The sequence below is a fragment of the Amblyomma mixtum genome, chromosome 2 (assembly GCF_055824585.1).
Source record: "Amblyomma mixtum isolate Tamu chromosome 2, ASM5582458v1, whole genome shotgun sequence".
NCBI lineage: Eukaryota > Metazoa > Arthropoda > Arachnida > Ixodida > Ixodidae > Amblyomma > Amblyomma mixtum.
Window position 1 is genome coordinate 244,817,800 of NC_143013.1, and position 12,104 is coordinate 244,829,903.

The following is a 12,104-nucleotide window of genomic DNA, read 5'->3' on the forward strand; positions in this document are numbered from 1 at the left end:
TTTTCACACGTATTCCTTTAACAAAGACTCCACTAACAGTTCTTGACAGTCATGAAGGAAGCTTTGTGGTCGGAGAAATAGACTGATATATGTTCGACTTGGTACAGCAATGCTTGATTCTCAAAGACGAGATCTATACAAGTGCCTCGTGAGGTTGTCACAGCCGTGGGACGCGTTACGAGCGAGAGGAACGGGATGTTCTCCCGCATAAGTGTTAGGAAATTGCTGTTTGTCTTTATGTCAACATTAAAGTCCCCCACTACTAACATCGGTGTGGATCGATGGACGGTTAATGCGAGTTGCAGGAAGTGCACGACGTCTTTCGTGAGTGCGGTAGGGGCGAAGTAGGCAGCTACTACCAGCAAGCCGTTGGGCAACTTTGCGGCGCACAGTTCGCCAACTTCATGTGACGTGCCAAACATTTCGACTGGTATTGCAGAGAGACCTGTGCGCAAGTAGATAGCGACTCCCGCCGCTCTGTTGTGGTCTCTGCGAGCACCACAGCAGTATAGGAAATGATTTCGAGAGGCTCTTCGGGATCCATCCAGGTTTCAGCAAAGCAAAGTACAGAGGAATGGCGCAGAATGTGATCGTGGTGTACGTCCTTGGCATGTGCGGCAAGGGAGCGTACGTTAAGAATGTGGTTGTGAATGATGAATCAAGTGCTGCCAGCGAATGACGCGTCCATTGGCTGTCTGCGTGTGTTACTGATGTGTGGTTAACATGTTAAGCTTCGCCTGTAAGAGTGGAACGCGACAGCGTCTTGCAACGCTGCCAGGGAGTCCACAGAACGCCATCGCCAATTCGGCTGTACGCCTTGCTGGACGGTAAATTTATTTTTTGAGGAAAGGAAATGTATCTCTCTCGCATATCTGGGTGGACACCTGCACCTCGCCGTAAGGGAAAGGGGGAAGATGGGAGTGAACGAAGCCGCCGTATTAGCTAGACGCGCCTTTGTTCATTCCAAACCATTCAGCTGGCATTGCGGAGTGGCTAGCGTGCTCGTATCGCACTCCGGAGACCCTGGTTCGATTCCCCAACTCGACCAATTTCGTTCTCGGTTTTATTGATTTATGCGGTCTAACTAGAAAGGTTAATTAGACTATTTCATATTTATATTATTTTATTTCTATCCATCGTGTTCTGTCATTAACCTGTCAATTGTTGGAACTGTCTAGGATGTTCGACACAACGTATATGAAACGAGCAACGTCTTACTGAGTGGGGAAGTGCGTGGTGGTGGAGGGAACGCGGCTTCGTACTTATCTGTTTTTTTTTTTCAGCAGCGTCTTTTTCCGCGGACGCTGTTGTCGCTGCGGCGCGCGTCTTTTCTTTTCTTCTGACCTCTTCATTCTCCTCTATATTAATTAGGCTAATTGATTAATTAAGCAATTAACTAAACTCAGTCCAACTTAGTTGCAGCATCACTATACGATCCCTTTGATTGGTTGCATGGTTACTAGCCAAAGTACAATTGGCCCCATTTGAAATTCGCGCACTGTGACGTCACGAGCATTTCGACCAATTGAAAAGCGTGACATTGGGGGCGGAGCTGGTTACGAGGCCGACGCCGACGCGAAACCCAGGAACGGACGCCAAAGAGCTGCGCTCTAAAACAGATAGCGGCCGAAGTCCTCTACAAACGGATGGCGGGTTACGGGTGTCCATTGAGATATGTGAGACAGTTACTGCATAATTTCTTTTCCTCGAATACAATTTTCATTTTCTTCATTACAACCACTCTTTCTCTTTCTTCTTTCACTCCCACTTCCTCCCGTCCTGTCCGATGCGGTTCGGGTCTCCATCGAGATGACAGAGAATTACTGCGCCACTTCCTTTCGTCAAAAAGCGTTGCGTTCAAAGGGCAAGGCATCGCGCCGAACGGGTGGTGGCGTTCCGTCCCGCAGACTCCCTGGCAGCGCTACAACAGGCTGTCGCGTTCCACTCCTAAAGGCGAAGCTTAAGCGTCATTGATTAGCAGTTAATCAGTATTTAGTAATTAATTAGTAAATGACCATTAATTACTGATTTCTCATTACTTATTCATCAGTCATTAATTTTGTGTGACTTCACAAGTGCCACAGAGGCAGTCAAAGTGTTGAGGAAAATGCTTTCGCTTCTACGCACTTTAGACAGACAAAGTGCCCCGTGAATTTTTGTGTGGGATTCTCATCACTCCCAGTTAGCCGTTTGTCAGCATAAACTTTGGTAGGTTTCCCGGCCCGATCACCTCTGACGCGGCAGGAGATAATTACCAGTGATGAAGGAATATTTGTTGAACATCTTGAATATTGGTTTTTGAGGAAAAGAAATGGCGAGGTATATGTCTCATGTCTCGGTGGACGCCTGAACAGCGCCTTAATTGAAGGGATAAATGAGGGAATGAGAGATGATATGTCACGTGGCTGCCACATCCTGATGAAGGCGCAGGTAACTTATAACGGCTAAACGAACGCATTGTGATTACAGACCCGGGCAAATATTTCCTTGTCATGCACATCAGCCTCAGCATTCTGGAGAATTCTTTAATGCGAAAACATTACTAGGTCCATTACTAGAAGAGCCGGTGTGTGTGTGTACTCACAGATGGTACAGAAAAATTACGAGGAACTTTAGCGACTAAAGTGGTGAAAGGCGAAAACCTGAGTGCTGCATTCTGCTACGCGATTTCTCACTTCACATTCTGTTGGTGCATGAATTAACTGTCAATTAATGACGCTTAATTTTTGCCTTTAGGAGTGGAACGCGACAGCGTGTTGTAGCGCTGCGAGGGAGTCCACGGAATGCTGATGTGCTTGGTGGTCCGGACCAGGGTCTTCACCGCATGAGGATGAGGTGGGCAGACTGCGGAGGGAAGCCTCCAGGAGTCGCAGTAAGCTTGGAGGTTTATTTTTTTTATTTACAATATAAACAGAGAGACCAAAGGTCAGGGAAGAAGCTCTGTACACATGACAGATTGCGGCTTAAGTACAGTTGATATTCCCTAGCCACCTAGCCAGGGAATCCGGTATCTGGTCGAGCGTCCAATGGGCCTTGAGCCTCTACTTAAGCTTCGCCCTCCCCACGTGACCGCGCCCACAACACGGAAACACGTGCTGGCAAGAAGGAATCCCGGCGCATGGCAGTCGCGTGGTTTCTCGCGGGCTGACCAGGCCCAAGGGTCGTCGGCCTCTGTGCGGCGATCCTGCCGCAGGAAACAGGAGATCTGTTGGCTCGAACCGGTGGACTCTTCACGAGGGAAGGACAATCAGCCGTGACCACCCCCGCTTTGTCGGCTGCTCAGGGTGCACGCGGGCAATGGGTTGGCGCCGCCCTCGCCTCCACCGTCGCCGCCACTCGGTCTCCCGTCGGTCCACGGGAATGCGCAGTCCGGGAGAAACACCGCACTCAGCATCCCCGGCGAAGGGGGATCTGACGCCTTTGTTCACGGCGACGTCATCGCCAGTAGCCGCCCCCACGCCGGCGTTTCTTGCGCTTCCTCCGAACAGCGCTTTTGGTCACGGTAGCTTGATGGCGCCTGCCTGGCTCGCCTGTTTCCGCTGGCTGGGACCTCGATCACAATAAAGCCACCACCCGATTGGCGCGATTCATTGCCCTTTGAACGCAACGCTTTTATTGCGAAAGCAATATTGCTAGCACTTTTCTGCCGTAGGCGGAGCGTGACGTCACGACCAGAGGAGAGCAGGGTGATGATGATGAAGTGGTTATTTATTCAACATTTGATATGGAATGTAAAAGAATGTTTGCTGAGTGGTGTCGCCGGCGTGCAGCACGCCCTGTACGCCGATGACATCACTCTGTGGGCCACGCAGGGCAGCACAGGGGATATTGAAACCAGCCTGCAAACAGCGGCGACGATAGTAGACCGCTACGCCCGCCGCTGCGGTCTTCAATGTTCCCCTCAAAAATCGGAATTTGTGCACCTTCGCCCCTCACAGAAGTGCACAACTAAAATATCTCTTTCTCCCGAGAGTGGTCCCATACGCGAAAGTGATGAGATACGGGTACTCGGACTTTACATCCACAAACACAGGCGGCCAGACACTACATTGGCCAAACTCCGTAAGGTGGGGGACCAGGTGGGCCGTATGGTCCGCCGGGTTTCCGACAAACGCGGAGGGTTACGAAGTAAGGATGCCTTGCGGCTGGCAAACGCCTTCGTAACTAGTCGAATTCTCTATTCGACTCCTTATCTCCACCTACGGAAACAAGAGGAGGATGCCCTTGAGGTCATCCTTCGCAAAATTGTTAAACGTGCCCTTGACCTCCCCATCACTACTTCAAACAGCCGGCTTATGGCCCTTGGGGTGGTGAATACTTTCCGGGAGCTCCGGGAGGCGCACCTTACAAACCAGTACACGCGTTTGTCGCTAACGGAGTCGGGTCGCCGCCTTCTTGCTCGACTCTATATACAACACACCCCTCCAATGGAAGACAGGTTTCGCATCCCGGAACTGTGGAGACGTGCCCTCCACGTGCAGCCTCTTCCAGCAAACATGTCACATGAAGACCATAATGGTCGGCGCCTGGCACGAGCGGAAGCGCTAGCCCGATATTATGGCAACAAAACAGGTGTATACTACGTGGACGCCTCCGGCCCTCACCACGGGAGATGGTACACGGCCGCGGTAGTTCACAACAGCAACACAGTTAACGGCCTCACTTTCAGAGCCCGCAGTGCAACACAAGCAGAAGAGGTCGCGATTGCTCTCGCGGCCTCACATTCCAATTCAAAATACATAATTACCGACTCGCGAGGGGCCTGTCGTAACGTCGAACAAGGCAGCACTCCCTTCCTAGCCTATCGAATATACCAAAATTGCATACGGGATACGGACCCCGCACACCGTCACCTCATATGGGCCCCTGCTCATCAGGGGTTGGCAGGAAACGAGGCAGCAGACGCAGCAGCCCGCGCGCTCTCTCACCGGGCTGTTTTCTCCTCCCCACCTGATCAGGAACCCGATTTTAATCCGGTTTATACGTTCAAAAATATCGCAACCTACTTTCAAGATAGCCATCGCCTTTACCCTAGCCCATGTAAAGGCCTCAAGAAGGCGGATGAGCGGCTTCTTCTCCGCCTCTTCACCAATACATTGCTGTGCCCGGCAGCACTAAAACATTTGACCCCTCCTTTAGCGGCAACTGCCCGCACTGTGGTGCGGTGTCTTCGGACACCTATCACATGGTGTGGGCCTGCCCCTCCAACCCGGCCATTCCCCCTATCCCCAACCCAACCCGGGAGGACTGGGAGGCGACCCTGCTCGGCTGCCACGACTTACAGGCCCAACAAGCCTTAGTCGGGCGCGCCCGGGCGGCGGCTACCGCCACTGGGGTCCCAAACTAGGGACCTCCACCTAGTGTTTGTAAGGATCGGTCCCTTACGGGTCGATCCAAACACCTCCTGTTCTGAATAAATGTTTTCACCACCACCACCCCCGGCATCTGCTATCGCGACTGGAAGCACCTGAGCTGGGGCAGCGAAATAAAGGATAGCAGGCAGAGAGTAGAAGTGAAATGAAAGGGATGAGGGGGCAGTAGAAAGGACAGGGGGAGAGGGAGAGCAGGGGCCCCAATTCGTCTCTTCGGCCGTAGTCGTTCCTTCGCTCGGCGCGGCGGCTACCACGTGACGGCCTGCTCTGCCCGCCGCGTGAGGGCGCTCGCTAGGAGAGGATAAACGGGGCGCCGCAAGCGCGCTCCGCTTAGTCATGTCTGAGGAGTTGTACAAGGCGTCGCTGGAGCGACGCGCTGCGCGCATACGCCGGCGCCGTGCACAGGAGACAGATGAAGAAAGAGAAAGGCAAGAGCGGTTAGCTAAGCAACACGCCTATGCCGCAGAATGGCGAGCCCGGCGGCGTTCTACAAGTTCTCTTTCTTTCAGTCGCAACAACAAGGCATCGCGCCGAACGGGTGGTGGCGTTCCTCCCTTCCTTTAAGGTGTGGTTAGGGTGTCCACCGAGATGACAGAGAATTACTGCGCCATTTCCTTTCCTCAAAGAGCCGGTAGCCACGCGTGACCTGTAGACGCGGCGCACTGCGTTCCTTCAGTTGGAGGCGCTGCGCGCTTTCGCAACCTACCAGGCTTAACCAAAGCTAAGCCCCCGCCAATTTTTTCAATGTGATCTACAACATTTCCATTGACACTTCATTGCTCAAGTCAATAATTAAAAACTTAGCTAATTAAGCCAACTAATTAGTTAGCATTGAAGAACAAAAAAAAATTCAGGGGGCACTTTGACTGTCTAAAGTGCGTAGAGGCGAAAGCGTTTTCCGCACCATTTTCAGTGCTTCTGTGGCACTGGTGGCGTCACATGTAATTGAGTACTAATTACTAAGTGATGACAATCACTAATTAATGGTTAATTACGGATCAATGCTTGAATACTAATTAACTGCTAATTAAGCTTAAGCTTAAGCTTCGCCTTTAGGAGTGGAACGCGACAGCGTGTTGTAGCGCTGCCAGGGAGTCCACGGAACGCCACCACCCGTTCGGCGCGATGCCTTGCCGTTTCAACGCAACGGTTTTTGAGGAAAGGAAATGGCGCAGTAAATCTCTGTCATCTCGGTGGACACCTGAACCGCACCGTAGAGGAACGGAGGAAGTGGGAGTGAAAGAAGAAAGACGAAGATGGCCCGTAATGAAGAAAATGAAAATTGTATTTGAGGAAAGAAAATTACGCAGTAACTGTCTCACATATCTCGGTGGACACCCGTCAAAATTCAGGGGGGGGGGGGTGCACTTTTTTGACCTAAAGTGTGGTCACTGATGTGTGGTTAAGATGTTAAGCTTCGCCTCTAAGAGTGGAACGTGAGAGCGTCTTGCAACGCTGCCAGGGAGTCCATAGAACGCCATCGCCCATTCGGTTCTACGCCTCGCTCGTCGGTAAATTGGTTTTTGAGGAAAGGAAATGTATTTCTCTCTCGTATCTCGGTGGACACCTAAACCTCGCCGGAAGGGAAGGGAGGAGGATGGCAGTGAGCGAAGACACCGTATTCACTAGACGTGCCTTTGTTCATTCCAAACCATCGAGCTGGCATGGCGGAGTGGCTAGCATGCTCGTCTCGCACTCCGAAGACCGGGGTTCGATTCCCGAGCTCGACCAATTTCTTACTAGGTTTTATTTATTTATATGGCCTGACTAGAGAAGTTAATTAGGCTAATTGGGTAATTAAGCAATTAACTAAGCTCAGTCCCACTCACTTGGAGCATCACTATATGGTCCCTTCAATTGGTTGCATGGTTACTAGCCAAAGTACAATTGGCCCCGTTTGAAATTGGCGCACTGTGACGTCACGACCGTTTCGACCAACTGAAAAGCGTGACATTCTCTGTCGACAACTGCTGCTTACAACGATGAGACATTAAAGGCTTTCGCCTTAAAATACTGCAGACTAGGTCACGCCACTCTAAACAATTTTCAGGTGGTTTCAGACTGGTCGGACATCCCGTGTTTTTTAAAAGCTTGGTTACATTTAACTGGGACGCCTGGTATATATTGTGACGTAACCGTTGGAGCTCGTAACCTAAAGGCTTTAATGGGGGTTGACCTGGACGAAACCGGAGAGCAAGCCAAGATTACAGCACCCAGAGCAGGCCGGGACCGAGCTTCTTCTTTCACTCGCCGGTGCACGAGACTTGCGAAGAGCAGCCGCCCAGCGGCTGCTTGTGGAAACGTGGCATTACCCCCCGACCAGTTTTTATGACGCTCCTGCTGAAGACCTCGACGACTGGCTTGAGCAGTTTGAACGCGTGGCCAACTTTAATCAGTGGAGTTCTGCCATGAAGCTGCGCATCGTATACTTCGCGTTCGAAGACGGCGCCAAATCCTCGTACGAGAACCGGGAGACCGGTCTTAAAAGCTGTGATGCCTTCCGCCAGCAGCTGCCCTATACGTTTGCCAGCCCTGACCGCCGCGACCGAGCACGCCGCCTCCTGGAAGCCCGTATCCAAAAGCCCAACGAGAGCGTCGCCATGTTTGCCGAGGACGTGACCCGTCGTTGTCGGTGGGCTGATCCCGACATGACGGAGGCCGCGAAGTTGCGCCACCTGATACAGGAGGTAAAAGAACATCTTTTCTCTGGTTTGGTGCGGAATCCCCCCCCCCCCCCCCCCCCCCCCCAGACCGTTGCCGACATCATCAGCGAAGCAACCCTCATTGAGCGAGCCCTGCAGCAACGTTGCCGAATAACGAGTCTGCATGCGTTCAGCCTTTCAGCACGGTGGCCGCTCCGTGCAGCGCCGGTGAACATTAATCTTTGCGAGAGTTGATCCGAGACGTAGTTCGCGAGGAGCTCCGGAAACTCCACATCATCTCGCCTGATCCGACAGCCGCTGCCCTCCATGAAGTCGTGCGCGAGGAGATAAATATATGAAATAAATAAATATATTAAAAATCCCCTGTGTCCCTTGGTTTCTGTGGCTGTTGGCTTCTCTCATACATAACAAGCCCGTCATTCCCCTTCCCTTGTGTGCTTAATTGCTTATCGAGGGCCTCGGTTCTGGCAGCCTTGACGCCATAGGAAGCATAAGAGGGTCCTCACACAGCTTCCACCCTCGCCGTTCGATGACGTTCTACGTCACATAAGCGGTAACCTCCACAATATTTCCCTTTCCCCGGCGGACCCTCCCCCGTGGGACCTAGAGAACCTCAATACCTGGGAGGACTGGGAGATCATGCTGCGCTCGGAGGACCCGGCCGTGCAGACTATCGCCGCCGGCCGTGCTGCCAGTGTTATGGACCTTAGGAACATAAACACTTGAGTGCAGTGGGGTCGTGCGGGGACCCTGGGGCGTGCCTCGAATTCCTGTTGAAATAAAGTTTTTTCTCTCTCTCCGCCGCTTAAGAACATGGCTGGCGCTGATGAACACTCTCAAGGTTAGCTTATTTGTAAACATAAATACCCCCGAAAGCAGAAGAATTGACAGCAGTCGCCATAGCTCAGCGGTAGATCACCGGACGCGTAATTTGGAGGTCCTGGGCTCGGATCCCACCGGCGGCATGTGGTTGTTTTTTCTTCTGCTTTTCTAATCAATTGGCGTTAAGCGATAACATGTTCAGTGATATTCTAAATCGAATAGCAGCACAAAATAAATCAATATATTATAAATTCTCTGTGTCCCTTCGTTTCTGTGGCTGTTGGCTTCTCTCATATTTATAACGAGCCCCTCATTCCCCTTCTCTTGCGTGCTTAATTGCTTAGCGAGGGTCTCGGTACTGGCAGCCTTGACGCCATAGGAAGCATAAGAGCGTGCTCACACAGCTTCCACCCTCTCCGTTCGATGACGTCCTACGTCACATCAGCGGTAACTCAGGACGTGATACGTCCGCCGCTTAAGAACGTGGGTGGCGCTGATGAACACCCTCAAGGTTACAGTGTTCATCAGCGCCGATGAACACTCTATCGCTTAAAGCCAATTGATTTTAAAAGCAGAAGAAAAAACAACGACATGCCGCCGTTGAGATCCGAACCCTCTACCGGTTCTCTACCGCTGAGCTACGGCGACGGCAATCAGATCTGCTTTCGGGGGTATTATTTATTTTTACAAGTGACCTAACCTTGAAAGTGTTCATCAGCGCCACCCACATTAAGCCATAACATATTGTTACGTGGCGGCCAGCCGAAGAATGAGACGTGGTGAACGATGGCTATGAGATGATTTAATGGCCGCTGGCCTAGCGCGAGCGCTCCGTCCCGCGCCACTACCAGCGTCACACTACCCGCGTCACACTGAGCGCTCGCGCTATAGGCCAGCGGCCATTAAATCATCTCATAGCCATGGTTCACCACGTCTCATTCTTCGGCTGGCCGCCACGTTACATTTGGTGGAGGTGCTGGGGTCCCTTCATCGCCATCCTGGTCACGGAGCTTCGGTGTCCTGGGCCTGCCGTGGACGTCGGCCGTGAGTACCTGGTCAGCGCCGCATGGCCGTGCCCCAGCCCGCCGGACCTGAACCGACCTCGCCGCTCACCCCAGCCCTGTCCCCCGCCCGGACCACAAGACACGACGACCCGAGACCCGACCGACCCGAGACCCGACCTACCCGAGACCCGACCGACCCAAGACCCAAGACCCACACGTGAAGACGCCGCCCCCCTGCCCCTGCCGTCCGGTGCGTCCACGGACCTCGGCCGTCAGCTCCTGGCAACCTCCGGCCCGGATGCTTCGTGGACCGGGACTCATTCTCTCATCGTTCTCATCGTGGCGGCCAGCACTGCACCATCTTGTATATACTGTTCAAGACCCTCCACTCAAGACCATCGCCATTTCGCCGTCTATTCGTCACCGATCGGGACGATCGCTCGGAGGCCCCGGGTAGTGTGACGCGGGTAGTGTGACGCTGGTAGTGGCGCGGGACGAAGCGCTCGCGCTAGGCCAGCGGCCATTAAATCATCTCATAGCCATGGTTCACCACGTCTCATTCTTCGGCTGGCCGCCACGTTACAATATTCAGTAATGTTCTGCCTTGATCAACACCACAAAATAAATAAATGTAAAAAAAAATCCCCTGTGTTCCTTCCTTGCTGTGGCTGTTGGCTTCTCTCATATACAGGGTGTCCAGGCTAACTTTAGCCAAGGGTAAAAAAAATCTGAGGTAGGCCAGGGAAACCACTTACATACTGCTACCAACCAACTTGCGCATCATAGGTATTTTTTTTGTTTTGCAATTAATTATTTAGCAATTAAGATAATTTTTCTAAATGCGTAAATATTGACTTTAGACAGCAGATGTGAATAGCTAAGTTAGAGAGCGCCTTCAGAAACCCCCATTCCATTTATTTGCGATAAGGAAAGCCTCGCGAGTATATTTTTCCGACCTCCAACGAAAGCCCCCGAAATACAAAACAAATCACCAAAACACAAATGCGGCGAGTTTTATTCGTCCCTAAGAGGCAAAACAAGATAAGTAAAATACTTGCTTCAGTCGGAGGGAATGCCGTCGCATTTGTGTATTGTCACTTTTCGCCATTTCATCGCAGTCACAATGCTCGATGCGTTCGCTGCAACTTGCACCATCACGCTTGCTAACTGGCTCGAGCGGGCGCCGCAACCACTGTCGACATATCGGCCTGCCGGAGCAATGAGGTCGTCGCGCCTTGCCTGCAGCTGATTTCGTTCACTCTAGCCACGGTTCAGAGGAGCACAATATATATATATATATATATATATATATATATATATATATATATATATATATATATATATATATATATATATATATATATATATATACAGGGTGTCCCAGCTAACTTGGAGCAAGATTTATAAAAACTAAGAGTTCTTCAGAACTGAAATTGCGTGGATGTTAGGGTTTATCTAAAGTTACAGTACTATTATTTCGGTCCTCCGATTTGAATAACTAGTCGAGATAAAAAAAATTAACTTCTTAAATATAGCTTGTAACGTTCAGGCGTCAATAGGAATTTTGTGGAGCTCCAGAAATATTGTCCAACCCAGGCACTTCCAACGAGATTGGCTTAGCGTGGCCGTTTTTATTCGGGAAAAACGGAAGCCCGCGGAGTTTAAAAAATACTACGTGACTGCGCGCTCCGTGCGCCCGGATGCGCCGCGGCTCTCATCCGTGCTTTGTAACAACCATCACTCGCTTCGTGACTTTCGTGCTGCCAAAGACAGGGCTTCACGTTGCGCTTGGTTCCAAGATAAGTGCCAGTGGCAGCGGGCGACAGCTGAAAGAAAGCGCGTCTCCCGTTTCTGTGGCGACAATTGCGCTCTCGGGTTCGATCCCGGCCGCGGCGGTTGAATTTCTTTGGAGGAGAATTTCTAGAGGCCCGTATACTGTGCGATGTCAATGTACGTTAAAGAACCCCAGGTGGTCGAAATTTCCGGAGCCCTTCACTACGGAGTCTCTCATAGCCTGAGTCACTTTGGAACGTTAAACCCCATAAACCAAACCAAACATTAGCGTAGAATGCATGCGGAGGAACGATGACAATCTCATGAGTTTGAATTTGGGAGCAATATCCCAGCAAGCAAAGACGCATATAACAAGCCTGATAACGTCGTGTGAATTACGCCGAAAAACAGGAGCCGCGCTTTCTTTCAATTGCCGCCCGAACCCACTGGCGCTTATATTGGAACCAAGC